Source organism: Lithobates pipiens, unplaced genomic scaffold (genome assembly GCF_037356315.1).
Source record: "Lithobates pipiens isolate NorthernLeopardFrog02 unplaced genomic scaffold, aLitPip1_a1.2 Scaffold_30, whole genome shotgun sequence".
NCBI lineage: Eukaryota > Metazoa > Chordata > Amphibia > Anura > Ranidae > Lithobates > Lithobates pipiens.
The window spans coordinates 103,001,817-103,017,023 of NW_027507791.1; the positions used below are offsets into that span (position 1 = coordinate 103,001,817).

The 15,207-nt window shown below is 44.5% G+C and overlaps 1 long non-coding RNA gene across 1 annotated transcript; it reads left to right on the forward strand.

Annotated features, from left to right (window-relative positions):
* Positions 1-310: 310 nt before the first annotated feature.
* On the forward strand, positions 311-10,213 carry LOC143943134 (uncharacterized). The gene is made up of 3 exons (XR_013264884.1): positions 311-682; positions 8,227-8,295; positions 9,960-10,213. It is a non-coding gene; the product is annotated as an uncharacterized LOC143943134 (long non-coding RNA).
* Positions 10,214-15,207: the final 4,994 nt, after the last annotated feature.

Below are 15,207 nucleotides of genomic sequence, written 5' to 3' on the forward strand. Positions count from 1 at the left end.
GTAAGGTAGGGCACCATGTAATCAGGCACATGATGATACACCTTTGCCCGAGACCTACGTTTGCAGATGCCAACTATAGTCAGCATCAGCAAAGAAAGAATACTACAAACATATACACAGATGCATTTTCACAACTATTTTCCTTTATGCTCGAACTTGATCACTAAAATGATTATCTATTGGCAAAAATAATTCGAGCAATTGTGTTTGTGCTGTGTAATGGTCTGTCTTCTCTGACTCTGCAGGTTTTGCACACATCATGTCCTTGTTCTGCACTGTGTCATCACACATGTGGCTGCGAGTCATGTGGGTGGCAAGGGGTGTGATTATTATCTGCTGGCTTTTGCACTCAGTCTGGAATTCTGTGTATATAGAGAACAGCACAGCTGTACGCTTCAAACAGCAACGCACTGAGAATTACTGCCATCTACTGAGCATCTGAAAATCACCATCGTCTACTGAGCATCTGAAAATCACCATCGTCTACTGAGCATCTGAAAATCACCATCGTCTACTGAGCATCGGAAAATCACCATCGTCTACTGAGCATCTGAAAATCGCCATCGTCTACTGAGCATCTGAAAATCACCATCGTCTACTGAGCATCGGAAAATCACCATCGTCTACTGACCAACCGAATCCACAGAAACCATGGACACCCAGGATTGCAAATGTTCACAAGGTATGTCAATGACATTGATGATATGGGGTGGATATTGTTTAGGGGGGGGGGGCTCACTATGTTATAGCCTATCAATTCCAGTGCCTGAAGGAGATTGGATCATTTCCCCTCCCATGCGACTGTCTTCTATTGCCATAGCTCCCAACTGTCCCTCATTTGACACCAAATGCCTCTGTTCTTCCATCCTCCCTATTTGTCTCTTTTTCATATTCAAATATTTTATTGAGCAACGCAAAAGACATTGCATGCAAAGTATCATCTATTGCTAGTGAGGATTGGCTCTGCATCGGGAGAAATGCAGGAATAAACAGGTAGATGGTCAGTCGATAGATGGGTAGTGAAAGCCTGACAGATGGTGGCAAACAGCAACATATTGTATAATTTAAAGATAAATGAAGTTGGAAGTCCCTCTTTTTTTGATCTGATCCGTGAATTTGTCTATAAAGATGCATTATTCAACTACCAAAAGTGGTATACAACACAAAATCATCCGACCTCTATTTTATTGCATTTATTAATTAAAAAAAACAGTATAAAGGAAAAGCAGTGGTGCAAAAATTTGCAGTTGTGAGTTTGTTTAACCACTTCAGCCCCGGACCAATTGTCAGCCTGAGGACCAGAGGTCTTTTTCCAATTTCGCACTGCACTGCTTTAACTGGTAATTGCGTGGTCATGCAATGTTGTACCCAAACGAAATTTGCGTCCTTTTTTTCCCACAAATAGAGCTTTCTTTTGATGGTATTTGATTGCCTCTGCGATTTTTATTTTTTGCGATATAAATGGAAAAAGACGAATTTTGAGAAAAAAATATATTTTCTACTTTTTGTTATAAGAAAAATCGAATAAACTCAATTTTAGTCATACATTTAGGGCAAAATTTATTCAGCCACATGTCTTTAGTAAAAAAAATGTCAATAAGCGTATATTTATTGGTTTGCGCAAAAGTTATAGCGTCTACAATCTAGAGTACATTTTCTGGAATTTACACAGCTTTTAATTTGACTGCCTAGTGCCTATCTCATTTCTTGAGGTGCTAAAATGGCAGGGCAGTACAACCCCCCCCCCCATGACCCCATTTTGGAAAGTAGATACCCCAAGGAAATTGCTGAGGGGCATGTTGAGCCCATTGAATTTTTTTTTTTTGTCCCAAGTGATTGAATAATGACACAAAAAAAAAAAAAAGTTTACTAAAAGTTGTCACTAAATGATATATTGCTCACACATGCCATAGCTATATGTGGAATTGCACCCCAAAATATATTCTGCTGCTTCACCTGAGTACGAGGATACCACATATGTGGGACTTTTTGGGAGTCTAGCCGCGTACGGTACCCCGAAAACCAATCACTGCCTTCAGGATTTCTAATGCCGCGTACACACTGTCGAATTGTATGACGTACTTAGTCCGTTGAAACACATTTCAACGGACAATCCGCTCGTGTGTGGGCTTCAGCTGACTTTTTCAGCGTGCAGTCCGGAGTACTAAGAATTTCGGTTTGCACAACAATCTTTCCGTCGTACTTTGGTTTCAGCGGACAATACGGTCGTCAGTATGCTAGTCCGACGGACTAAGAATGGCGCATGCCCAGAAAGGATTTACAGGGCTTTGCTGTGTCTTGGACTTCCTATTTCTAGTCCCGTCGTACGTGCTGTACGTCTTCGCGCAAGCTTTCGTCGGACTGTTTGTGTATCCATGTGTGGTCAAGTCCGTTCAGTGGAAAGTACGCCGGATTGTCCGTCGGATTGTATGACGGACTAAGTCCGTCATACAGTTCGATCGTGTGTACGCGGCATCAGGATGCAAATTTTTGATTTCACTCCTCACTACCTATCACAGTTTCGAAGGCCATAAAATGCCAAAATACCCCAAAACCCCCCCAAATGACCCCATTTTGGAAAGTATACACCCCAAGCTATTTACGGAGAGGCATGTTGAGTCCATGAAATATTTTATATTTTGCCACAAGTTGCAGGAATATTACAATTTTATTTATTTTTTTGCACAAAGTTGTCACTAAATGATATATTGCTCACACATGCTATGGGCATAAGTGGAATTCCACCCCAAAATAAATTTTGCTGCTTCTCCCGAGTACGGGGATACCACATGTGGGGGACTTTTTGGGAGCCTAGCCACGTACGGGACCCCGAAAACCAAGCACTGCCTTCAGGATTTAAATATAAAACGCTACCAAAAAACCTGTTAGCGATCGCAGGGATCAGGCCTGACTCTGCGAACGCTGCAGTTATGTGTTTAGTGTTTTGTAAGTGACAGTGATCGATCGATACTGCACTTGGGTGGGCTGGGCGGAGGGGCAAAACGCAGGTGCCAGCAGGTATCTGGGCTGATCCCGCTAACAATGCGTTTTTTTGGAACCCTAAACTGCTGGGGACGCTAGTATAGATCTGATCAGATCAGATATTGATCTGTTCAGATACTATACCACTACGGGAGGTGTATGCTTTGCGCGTGGGTGTTAGCGGTACTGGCACTAACCTAGCGCTGCCTGGGGCGACGCAGACCCTGACCCTAAAACCTAATTGATATCACCCGCTGGGTGATCAGGGGGTTAAACCTTTAGTGGGTAATAAATGGTGGGTGCCATGATGCTATAAAAAGCAAACTAACTAACCAGAGTAACCCGTAACACTTATACGGTGATCACTGGTGAAAGGGTTAACTAGAGGCAATCAGGGGGTTAAAGTCTTTATTAGGTAGTATATGGGGGTCCCTGGCGCTATATAAAAACCTGATGGGGAACCTAAATATCTAACTGGCTAACCAGCGTCACCAGTGGCACTTATACGGTGATCGCTGGTGAAAGGGTTAACTGGGGCAATCAGGGGGTTAAAACCATTATTGGGTAGTATATGGGGGTACCTAGCGCTATAAAAACCTGGCGGTGAACCTAAAAAAATAACTAGCTACCTAGCGGCACCAGTGACACTAATGCAGCGATCAGAAAAACGATCGCTTAGTGACACTGGCAAAAGGGGGTGAAAGGGTTAACTGTAGGGGCAATCAGGGGGTTAAACCTTTATTGGGGGGGTAGGGGGCTACCCTGGACCTAACACTAACTGCCCTGACAGTTTTTACTGTCACAACTGACACTAAATGCAGTGATCAGTAAATAAATGATCACTGCAATCAGTGACACTGTGACTGGCGGGGGGGGGGGGGGGCGGGGGCGATCGGGGGTGGGATTTGTGTGCCTACATGTCAGTGTAGTGTTTGGTGCACTTACTATTGTGTTCTCCTCGCAGTCCGGTCAAAAAGACCGCCCGAGGAGAATGACATCACTTCCTCCCTGCCTGTGTTTACAATACACAGGAGCGATCGAGAGGGGATGTCCAGAAACCAACGGCCATCCCCTCATCCCGGATCGCTCCTGAAGCGAAACGGACCGCCCGCATCCAGCGGGAGGGGGTCCGATCGGACCCCCCACCCACTAGAAGGCAAGCACGTACATGTACGTGCTTGTGCCTGTCGGTGCCATTGCGCCGACGTACATTGCCATGCGGCGGTCCTTAAGTGGTTAACCAATCATTTTTGATTTATTAATTATTTCATGTTCCAAATAAAGCAGCATCTACATTAAGGCCTTGTTCATATGGGGTGATCACATCCGTGCACCGTGCAGGATTTTGTTTTCCTGGCACAGGGATGTACAGGTGTTGGGTGAACTCCTATGTTGGCAGTCCCATAAATGTTGTAGCACTACCCCTGAAGGAGCTGCTGGTTAGATTTGGGCTTACCGTTACCTTCTGTTCTCCTCGTTTCACGTCTAGGGGTGTCCTGTGGTAAATGGCCCAGTAACTCGGGAGACTGACAACAGATCCACTTGAATGGATTTTATTTGCAAAACGTAGACAATGAACAGTCTCTTAAATTGGGATCAAAGGGTTGGAAAGGAAGTTCAGGTACTCTTAGCCCTTGTACACACGGTCGGAGAATTCGTCGGAATGTGTCCTATCAGACCGTGTTGTCGGATAATCCGACTGTGTGTGGTATGCATCGGACTGATTCCGTCTGAATATCCATCGGACCCAATTTTCCAACTTGTTGGAAATATTTCCCGACCAACTTGTTCGATCGGACATACTCCGATCATGTGTAGAGAATTTTTATCGGACCAAGTGCCACGCATGCTCAGATCAAATTCCTACATCAAAGCTATTGGCTACTAGCCTGAACGTAGTCACATCGTAACGAAATTACGTCATCACGTTCTGAATGATCGGATTTTTCGACAACTTAGTCCGACCGTGTGTATGCAACAGTTTTGGACAAGATCCGACGGACAAAATCCGACGGATTTGGTTGTCGAAATCCCCGACCGTGTGTACAGGGGCTTAGTGTCAAAGTCAAAATGTTGAAGAACTTGCTTACTTTGACTGCATCCAGAAAATAGCCATTCGCAACTGGATGTCCACTCAAGTTGGACTGTCCCTCTCTCACAAGGCCCAGCAGCCAACAAGTTGCTTAACTCAGGAACAAGTCTCTGCCACAGACGTTGTTGTAGAACATACAAGATATGTCTCTGCCACAGACGTTGTTGTAGAACACTAAAACTAAACTTGAAAAACACTCGTAGGATACCTGGATCTTTCAGACAGCTTGGCGATATCCACAAGACTGGATTCTCTTCAGCCCTTCCAGGCTCTTACTAAGAAACCAACCCGTATGTGGTCTTCTTCTGAAGAGTCCTCCCCTGGAATGTTGAAGTCACTGGGTCTCTACCAAACCGGAGACTGCACCCAACCACCTCAGAATCCTCCTTTAGTTTCCTTACCTCGGGTTAGCCAGCCCCGAGACATCAAAATCGGGTGGATCTGCACCCCAGGCCATTGCCTTCCTGGGGGCTGGTCAGGAGGACCAGGACCATGAAGTCAGTACATCATTCTGGACCGGAACCCCGAACCACTTGACGTCCGCATCTTAAATACCCTCTCCCAGAAACCGAGAGCGCCACTCCCACTGGACGGGCTCCGAGAGAGAGTAACTTAAGCACCTAACCAGACCATAGTTCCATGCCTGCCAGAAGAGACAGAGCCCCCTGTGGCCAGGCTGAACATCTCACAGTCCAGTCAGACTGATGCTGAAGTCTAAATGTAGACAATTGTACCCAAACCAAACTGCAGTTCAGGCATAACTTTAACTTTGAAAAATGCATAGCGCGTGCTCTTCAGGAGCTGCCGCTACAATGTCTATTGGGACACAGCAGATACACGGACACTACTGCTGCTGCCAAAGTGACATCCATACAGGTGCGTTTGCACAGCCTAAATGCACCCAGGGTGAGTCTGGGGACATGCACACACACCCACATATACTGTATGTCACATTGGGACCCTGTGACTGTGTCCTAATAGACATGAATGGGACTACCCTTACAGGGATGCAAGGAACACCTGTGTAGTCCTGGGTGGGTAAACACAGCCCTCCATGGGGCACAGATGTGATCGCCCTGTGTGAACAAGGCCTTATGCTCTTTTGTCTGCTATAAAAGTTTCCCTCTGTCTCATCTCAGAAAGTTGAGAGGTATGTCTATTGCCCTTGAGCATAAAGTAGATTACTTAATTTGTTTTAAAAAAAACGCATAATATCATAATTCAAAGATATGCAATCTAACTAATTATAACATATTAATATGTAACCTTTTAAATAAAGAGATGATCTCTAAACATTTTTGGCCTATTCAACCTTTATATCCTAATGAGAGATCAGGCGGAATAAGGATAGAATAGGACCCTTTAAATAGTAATAACAGCAATGTCCGAGATGCAGATCTGATAGTCTTCACTGGCAGTTGGAGCTTATTAGATTATATCCAATAAGGCACAGTGATTTGATAGCAATCGGAATGGCTTAAACAGGCTAGTGGTACTCCTTGAAGTGGTTTTAAGTAAAGTTGTCTATGTACAGTGTTTCCAAGGTAAAGGTGTCTGTACACAGTGTTCAAATAAAGTAACCAGGGAAGGATTGCAAAGGATGGGCAATTGCCCTCTCACCAACAATGGATTGGCTAGGTGCCTTGCAGACAGTGTCCCGGGAAAAGACATACTTCAGTAAATCGATCAGTGATGACCCACGGCTGCAGAGTTTGGACAATCGTGTTAATCTTCTGGGTTGGTGCCACGTAGATGTCTGACAACCTAGTCTATCCCCGCAGCCTCTCTCTCCGTCACAGAGATGTGCACTCGGCAAGGCCCAGGAAGAAGAGAGTGCGGGACGGATCTCCTGACTCTTTTATAGTTCCTCAAAGAAGTCTCCTCAGGTTGTAGCAAGGATCCCTGGGATGTGTAGTCCAGATGTAATGTCACGCAACGTAATTGCCAGTCTAAAAGACTACTAGTTCCACAATCCCTTTGGTTGGGCTCACAGATATGATGACCATCACTGGCGCCCAGCACTAGAGAGATGTAACTATAGACGAAGAATGATGGGAAAATTGCACAAAATTATAACTGTAGTCCACCATTGCTACACAATCATACTCACCGAGGTGTATTAAGCATCAGTTTGATGCTGCATCTGTTCCTCGCACACCTCTAAGACTGAGAACAGCCACTGATCACTCAGTTCTCGGTCTTCAATAAGTGGAAAGCCAGAGAATGTCAGTCACTCTCTGCTCTGCTACTCCAGCGCTCACTGGAGCACCAGGGTTTGGAGGGGACAGGAGCAGCTGGCTCAGGCTCTTAGGGGTACACTGAGAGTCTGAGCCAGCCGCCACTCAGGCATCTAAAGTGAGGGACAGAGGCATGGTGGAGCTGCAGGCTGGACCGGAGATTTGATCCATCTTAATGTTGGGAGGAAGAGGTAGGTATAAGGAATAGATGAGAGAAAGAATTCTCAGTGTAATGGGGGGTCATTGTTGGTCTGGGTGGTATTATCTGTACAGTGTGTGTCTGGGAGGTGAAGGTGTCTGAAAAATAAACTATCTGTGTTGCCCATAGGAACCAATTATCTTCTGTCTGTGGCTTAGTGACAGTTGGATGTGATGACATCCCCGTCTGTGCGAGGTGGAGCACTGTAACAAAGTCCTGCCTCCAAGATAGACGGAACACTGATCCAGTGATACATTGAATCAGTGTGACCTGTATCATAGGAGGCGGGAATTTGTTACAGTTGCCGCCAGGATATTCAAATCTGTTTCAGAGCTCTGTGTGATTAGGCTGTATTCTATGGGCACTGGTTAGGCTGTATTTTATGGGCATGGGTATAGCTGCATTTAATTGGCACTGATCAGGCTGCATTTAATTGGCACTGGTAAGGCTGCATTTAATTGGGGGGGGGGGGGGGTGGTCGGCACCTCCCTGAAATAAGTTTTCCACCTCCCTGAAATTAGTTTTTGCAGGTTGGGATGTCTGTAAAGAGAGACTTACAAACTGAGCATTTGAAACAGGATTCCACAATCTAGGAGAGCCCGTTATGAATTATATACTGCTACACAACTATATATTTCTGTATAGTCTAGCTTGCTTAAGTGTGTTTTTATGTATTTTTTATATATATATCAATTGTATCTCTTTGTCTTTTATAGGTGCCCCCTGTACCTGCCAACCAGATGCCTGTAAATGTCAGGACTGCAAATGCGATTCATGCAAAAAAAGTAAGGCTGAGACTTTTATTTGTATCCACCTCCCATGTACAATAGGCAATTGACTAAATTCACCATCCTGTAATGCTCTGATTAATTCTACAACAGCCTTTATTGCCACGCATTTGTGTCTGTTATTTATTTTTTTACTTCCATTGGCTGTCACTACCTAAAATAACAATCAGGCTCAGTTTGTTAAAATAATACACCAAGATAAGGTTCCTTATTTCCCCCAAAAAATAGGTACTTTCAACTGAGCAAGAAAATAAATGTTTTAATAATTTTCTCCTCAGTTGAAAATTATTTTTGGCTTCTGTTTATAAAAACACTTAAAGTCTTTTTTAAATTACAATAAAAAAAAAATGTTTACTTACCTGCTCCGTGCAATGACATTGCATAGAGCAGTCGGCAGTCGCTTACCTCCTCTTCTGGAGTCCCCCATCGGAGCTGTAACTCCACCTCTCCTGCGTGCACCCCATAGCATGCTGTCCATAGACACACAGCACTGGTAAGGCCCGCCTTCTCTTGCTGCTCATTTGGAATGGCAGCAACAGTATGGGTGGAACCAGGGCTTTTTTTCAGCTGGAACTTGGTGGAGCTCGGTTCCACCACCTCTGGCTCAGGCCCTTTGCTCACCACTATCACTTGTAATCACAGAAGTCTGGCTTCTGTGTTACAAGTGACAGCCTGTCTCCCAATGACTCCTGCAGATGTGATCTCCTACATGGCTCCTACTGAGTGCAGGATGGGGACAAGGGAGATGCAGGTACCTGGGGGTGCAGTGCAGATTCTGAACCCCCCCCACTGGATGATCTCCCTGCAAGTGAGAGAGGCAGAGCCACCTACAATGTGCAGGGAGGTACTAGAGCAGGCTGGGTGTTTCAGCCTATTAAAGCAAGACAAGATATGTGGAAGATGGTGGAGCTTTTAAGCAGGAAGGGTGAAGATGAAGGGGTGGGGGTGGGGGGGTTACATGAAGAGGTCAGAGCTGAAGAGTGGTGAAAGTGAGATATGGATTGGGGATGCAGAGATAAGCAGTTGTGGAAGCAGTCCTGGCCCTCCCGACTGCCGAATGTCCCAAAATTGCAAGCCTTTTGCAATGGGGGCACTTGAGCAGACTCGCTCCCGTACTGCGCTCCTGTGAATGGACATTGTCCATTCACACACAGAGCGTGGTTTTGCCCCTCTCCTCATTGGCTCATTGGCTGTGATTGCCTTTCTCATGCACATCGCTGGATTAAGGTGAGTTTCTTTTTTTTACCTGACTTTTAGACCTGTTTGATTTGTCATATACAGCATGTTCACAAGTAGTCTTGAAACATTACAGGAAACCTGTACTGAGAAAATATAAAGGCTGCTATAGCTAACCTCCCCTTTTGAAATTGCTAGTTGCGTGGCTGTTCTACGTAGCTAATGGTGTGATTATCTTCTGATAAACCAATAACATCGCAAATTATTATTATACAGGATTTATATAGCGCCAACAGTTTGCGCACCACTTTTTTTTTTTATGTTTTGTTAGGTATAGGTTTCCTTTAGATATACATAGATTTTTTTCACTTTTATTAGGCTGTTTTATTGATGACAGTAATAAGTATTGGAACTTTTGGCTGCTATGACATTCACTTTGGTCTAAGCACATTATTCTATCATCTGATGACTGTCTCTATCCACAGGCTGCTGCACCTGCTGTCCGGACAATTGCGGTAAATGCAGTGAGGGCTGTCAATGTGCTAGCGGAAGTGAGACCTGCAAATGCTGCAAGTGACCAGCGCTGCAATGAAGATGGGATTCATAACATTTTGATCTGTATATTGTGATGTGCTATGTGATCTACATGTTTAACTTAAGCTGATGCATGCCGTATTAGTGTGATGTCTAGGACAATGCTCCAGCTCTTGTGTTTCTTATTAAAGGTGTCTATGAAGTATGATGTCTTGGTGTTGCATTATCTGTAAAGTTAAATCTGTGCCTTTAATAGCTAAACAGACCTTCTCAAAATATTAATTCATAATACAGCTGATCAAGAATGATATTATTTCCATTGTCGGGTGATTCTGTGCAACAGACAAGTGTGATTTCAGATGCGAACCAGGCCTTAACAGCACTTACGCATCATCAAAATTCAAATGTTCTAACATACCCCATAAATAAGAAGATTGTTCCTCATTTCAGGACACTTGTCACAGAGACACCTGTCTCTGTGGTTTTAAAAAAAATGCAGTATATATGCCGGATGTCAGAGCGCCTCCTGACGCTCACGTGACCGGCCGGATCGCTTCTCTGCTCATCTGACAGCTACAGCAGGCAGGGTCAAAATTCTCTGTGCTGACATCAGTCGGGATGAGAAGAGGGGAGAGGCGGCCAGTCACATGAGCGCCGAGCAGTGCTCTGAAATCCGGTATATACTGCATTTTTTTTAGAATTCACAAAGACAGGAGTACACAGCATTAGCAAACACACAGGATTATATGATATTTGAAATGTTATTTCAGCAGAAGGAGAGGAGGGGGTGGGCACTTGACACAGAGCAAACAGGCAGGGAGGGAGGTGAGAGAGTACAGCGGAGAGACAGGAGAGCTGCAGATGACGGAAACATAAACTGACCGCAATGTCAGGGCTTAGCAGCCATGATAAACCATGGTCAGTTTACAGAGGGGAGGGCAAAACCCTGCAGAATTAGCTAGGTATTTCAGGTGTTACTGGGGGCCAAATTACATAGCACAAGCACTGTGCTGTATAACATGCTTTACAGAAACAGGATTTTTATTTTTATTTTTTAGGGTAAAAAACACCTCAATATCCAATATATTACATTTGCAGTACCCTCTAGTACTAGAAGTAGAAATAAGATTTTGTTTTTATCAAAGGTAAATTTATGGATTGTTTCCTGCGTTGGCAGAAATCCAGGGAGAGCTGGATGACTCACAGGTAGCATCACTGAGACCTCCCCCCTCTTTCTAGAATGCACTAGAACCTTCTGGAAAGGATAAGGGGAGGTAAGTTGGAGCTGCTTGGAGTATTCTGAGGGCCCTGACCAATCCCCAACTTGGATTGGCAGGGCGCCGGCCCCCTCAAATACTCAGGGTCAGCCCAGGTGGGGAGGAGTTGTTTGGGTGGAAGCTGGACATTGAGTGTTAGGCTCTCGTGGCTCGGGAGGGAGCTCCCCAGGCTGGGGGTAGGGGGGGTGACCTTGGGCCTGGGCTCAGGTGTGGACAGGACCCCCTTAAGACACACGGAGATGTCCTGGACAGGAGGCACAGCAGCAAGGAGAGGACAGCAGGAGAACACTGCCAGGCAAGTCTGCAGAAGGAACAACAAGGCGCAGCCAAGAGGGCTGATGAGTGACACACAGTCAAGAGGACTGGGAGGCATGCCTAAGTGGACTTCAAGCAGTCTGGGATGGGTGAAGAGCCAGTAAGAAGGACTGTGGTGGCACGGGCAGTGGAAAGAGGCAGCTACAGTAACAGTGAGAAGGGGTTAATCTGACCATAATAATAATAATAAAAAAAACATAAACTAAACCAATGTACAATATTCTTAAAAAAAAATGCGCTAAAAGAAATACGTTGATTAAAATTGATAACCCTCTCCTTTTAAATATGCTAAAAATACAAAAAACAGTAGAGCGCACTACAAGGTCAAGCTTTCTCAAGTAGTCAATCAAATAGTGGCAAACATTTTATGGGCAAGGGCCAATTCCACATAACAAGGGTCCTGCAGCTTGCCAAGTAGATCCAGGGAGATCCAAGAAGCTCAAACAGGAAGATAGCAGCACGGGATCCTCATTAGTATTATGAAATACATAATGCCCGTCGTCCTGCATACTACACCTTGCCTCATGGAACCCCCTACGTGCTAGTGAGAGATGGGCCTGAAGGAGGATTGAACCTCATAAACACACTACCACCCCCCATCTCTCACTGTACTATTTTTATTGTTCAATAAATGTATTTCATATTACTAATGAGGATCCCACGCTGCTATCTTCTTGTTGCTTTGAAGATGCTAGTTCCCTGGCTGTGCCATTCTGAGTACAATACTGGAACTAAGATGCAGATCAGTGATTTTATTTCACTATAACTAAATGGCAAAGTACATGTTCATTTTAAAGTGAACCTGTCATCACAGAGTCACTGACAAAAAACCCTACTTGTGTAAAAGAAGAGGCAGCTTGTGTCCGGAAATGCTGCCACTTCAATACTCTCTGACTGTCGTAGGTATTTTGCACCACTGGATGTGTTAACTCTCTGCTCCCCCTGCTCCAGGAAGTAGTTCCTCTAGCTGGCTTGTACTCCACTACAGGCGTAGCAGGCAGGGGCGGACTGACCATTGGGCCACTCGGGCACTGCCCAAGGGCCCCGAGCCACAAGGGGGCCCCATCAGGGTTGCCAGCCTCAGTAAAACCAGGGCCAGTATGTAAATATCTGTGTTTTTTTACATCTGTCTCTGAAATGTCCCTTACTGACATCCTTTTGGTTTAAAAATCATGAGATTATAGCTGCCTCACCTCTCCAGTACCTTCTCAGCCAATAGAAACATGTCTGTGTATAATGTGTGATTGTATACTGTGTGTGTGTATACTGTGTGGCCCCATAATCTCGGATTGCCTGGGGGCCCCATAATCTCCTATTGCCCGGGGCCCCATGAGTTGTCAGTCCATCCCTGGTAGCAGGTAGTCAGCAGGAGGAACCACAGTATGTGGCAGGTGGGGCTGGCATATGACCAATCTGACTGGTCAAATGCCTGAAGTGTGGGCATTTCTAGACATGGGCCTCAGTAGAGAGAAGTATTTTGCCTCTTTCTTTAACAGGAGGCGTTTTATTGTAAGGGTGACAGGGTGATTTTAAAGGCAATCTCTAAGCCAAAAATGAAAGGTGTCCCTGTTTATCAGCTCAGAAAGTTGAGATGTATGGGTATTTGTATGCACAAAAACGTCATAAAAGAAGCCCCAATGAGTTTACGTGACCATTACAGCATTTTAATTTGCGATGCACAAAATATATGCACAAATAGAGACTATTAATATTTATATAAAAAATGACCATAATTGATTCAAGAAGTATTCTATTGCATTTGGGGATCAGAAAGAAATCTTTTTCCTGTTTGAGAAATATTTAACCATCTTTAATGAAGTTATTTTGCCTTCCTCTGTATCAACTGCAGGTACAGTAAAACCTTGGTTTGAGAGCGTTTTGCAAGACAAGCAAATTTTGTTAATAAATTTTGATTTGATATACAAGAAATGTTTTGATATACAAGTAGCATCATGTCACAACTGAGTATGAAAGAGAAGAGAGGTGCCTCTAATGCCCTATACACACGGTCAGAAATTCCGACGGAAAAAGTCAGATTGGATTATGTTGTCGGAAAATCCGATCATGTGACTTTTTCCGTCGGAATTTCCGACGGAAAAAGTTTGAGAGCTGGATCTAAAATTTTCTGACAACAAAACCCGATGGACTTTTTCCGATCGTGTGTAGAGAATTCCAAAGAACAAAGTGGCATGCATGTTCAGAATAAATTATGAGACGAAAGCTACTGGCCTCTTTATAGTCCCATCGTACGTGATTTACATCACCTTGTTCTGAACGATTGCATTTTCCGACAACTTTGTGCGACCGTGTGTTTGAACACAAGTTTCGGCCAAAAAAATGCTTCAGAAAAATCCAATGGATTTTGTGGTCAGAATATCCGATCGTGTGTATGGGGCATAAGTGTAGCAATATGGTTACGTTTAATGGAAGTACAACCTTTAGCAACATATTGCTACACTTAGAGGCGCCTCTTTTCTCTTTTATACTCTGTAGCTGCTGGATTTTGCATCTAATCCCCTTGTGGAGGCTGCTATTTATGGATGGACATTTTATGGTTACACAACCTATCACATTGCTATAATCTTTGTATATGGACTATAAACTGAAGGAACTATGAATAAATGGTTGTGGAATTAATCATTTGATTTTCCATGATTTCTTATGGTGAAATTTGCTTTGATAGTGATAGTGCTTTGGATAACAAACATGTTTCTGGAACAAATTATGCCCACAATCCAAGGTTTTACTGTATGGCTACTTTCACACTGGGGTGGGCGGGCGCCGGTGGTAAAGTGGCGCTATATTTAGCACCGCTTTAACGTTGTTTTAGCGGTGATAATCAGCAGGCATATAAAACCACCCCGCTAGTGGATAAAAAAGGGTTAAAAAACGCTTTGCGGAGCTTTGCCGGTGGGTTTACAGCGCTGTCCTATTGTTTTCAATGGGAAGTGGCGCTTTAGAATGCAATACTGTGTCCTACTAAACGCCTGTTTTTTTATATTTTTTGAATAGGAATACTTGGTACCAGGGGCGGACTGAAAACTCATGGGGCCCCCGGGCAATAGGAGATTATGGGGCCCCCAGGCAATCAGAAATTATGGGGCCACACAGTATACACACACACAATATACAATCACATAGTATACACAGACATGTTTCTATTGGCTGAGAAAGTACTGGAGAGATGGGGCAGCTATGATCTCTCTCAAAAGGATGTCGGTAAGGGACATTTCAGAGACAGATGTAAAAAAACACAGATTTTTACATACTGTCCCTGGTTTTACTGAGGCTGGCAAACCTGATGGGGCCCCCTAGTGGCAGTGCCTGAGTGACAGAATAGTCTGGCAGAAGAATTAGCATGGACGGACTTGGCCACACACGACGAACGAACAGTCCGCTGAAACCGTGCGCGATGACGTACGTCACGTACGACGGGACTAGAAATAGGAAGTCCAAGACACAGCAAAGCACCCTTTGGGCTCCTTCTGCTGACTTTGCGTTAGTAGAAGTTTGGTTAGAGACGATTCGCGCTTTTCAGACTTCAGCTTAATTTGACCGTTCGCTGCGGCGCAGTCTACCTGTGAGGTTTGTATCTGTCTTTCGGTAC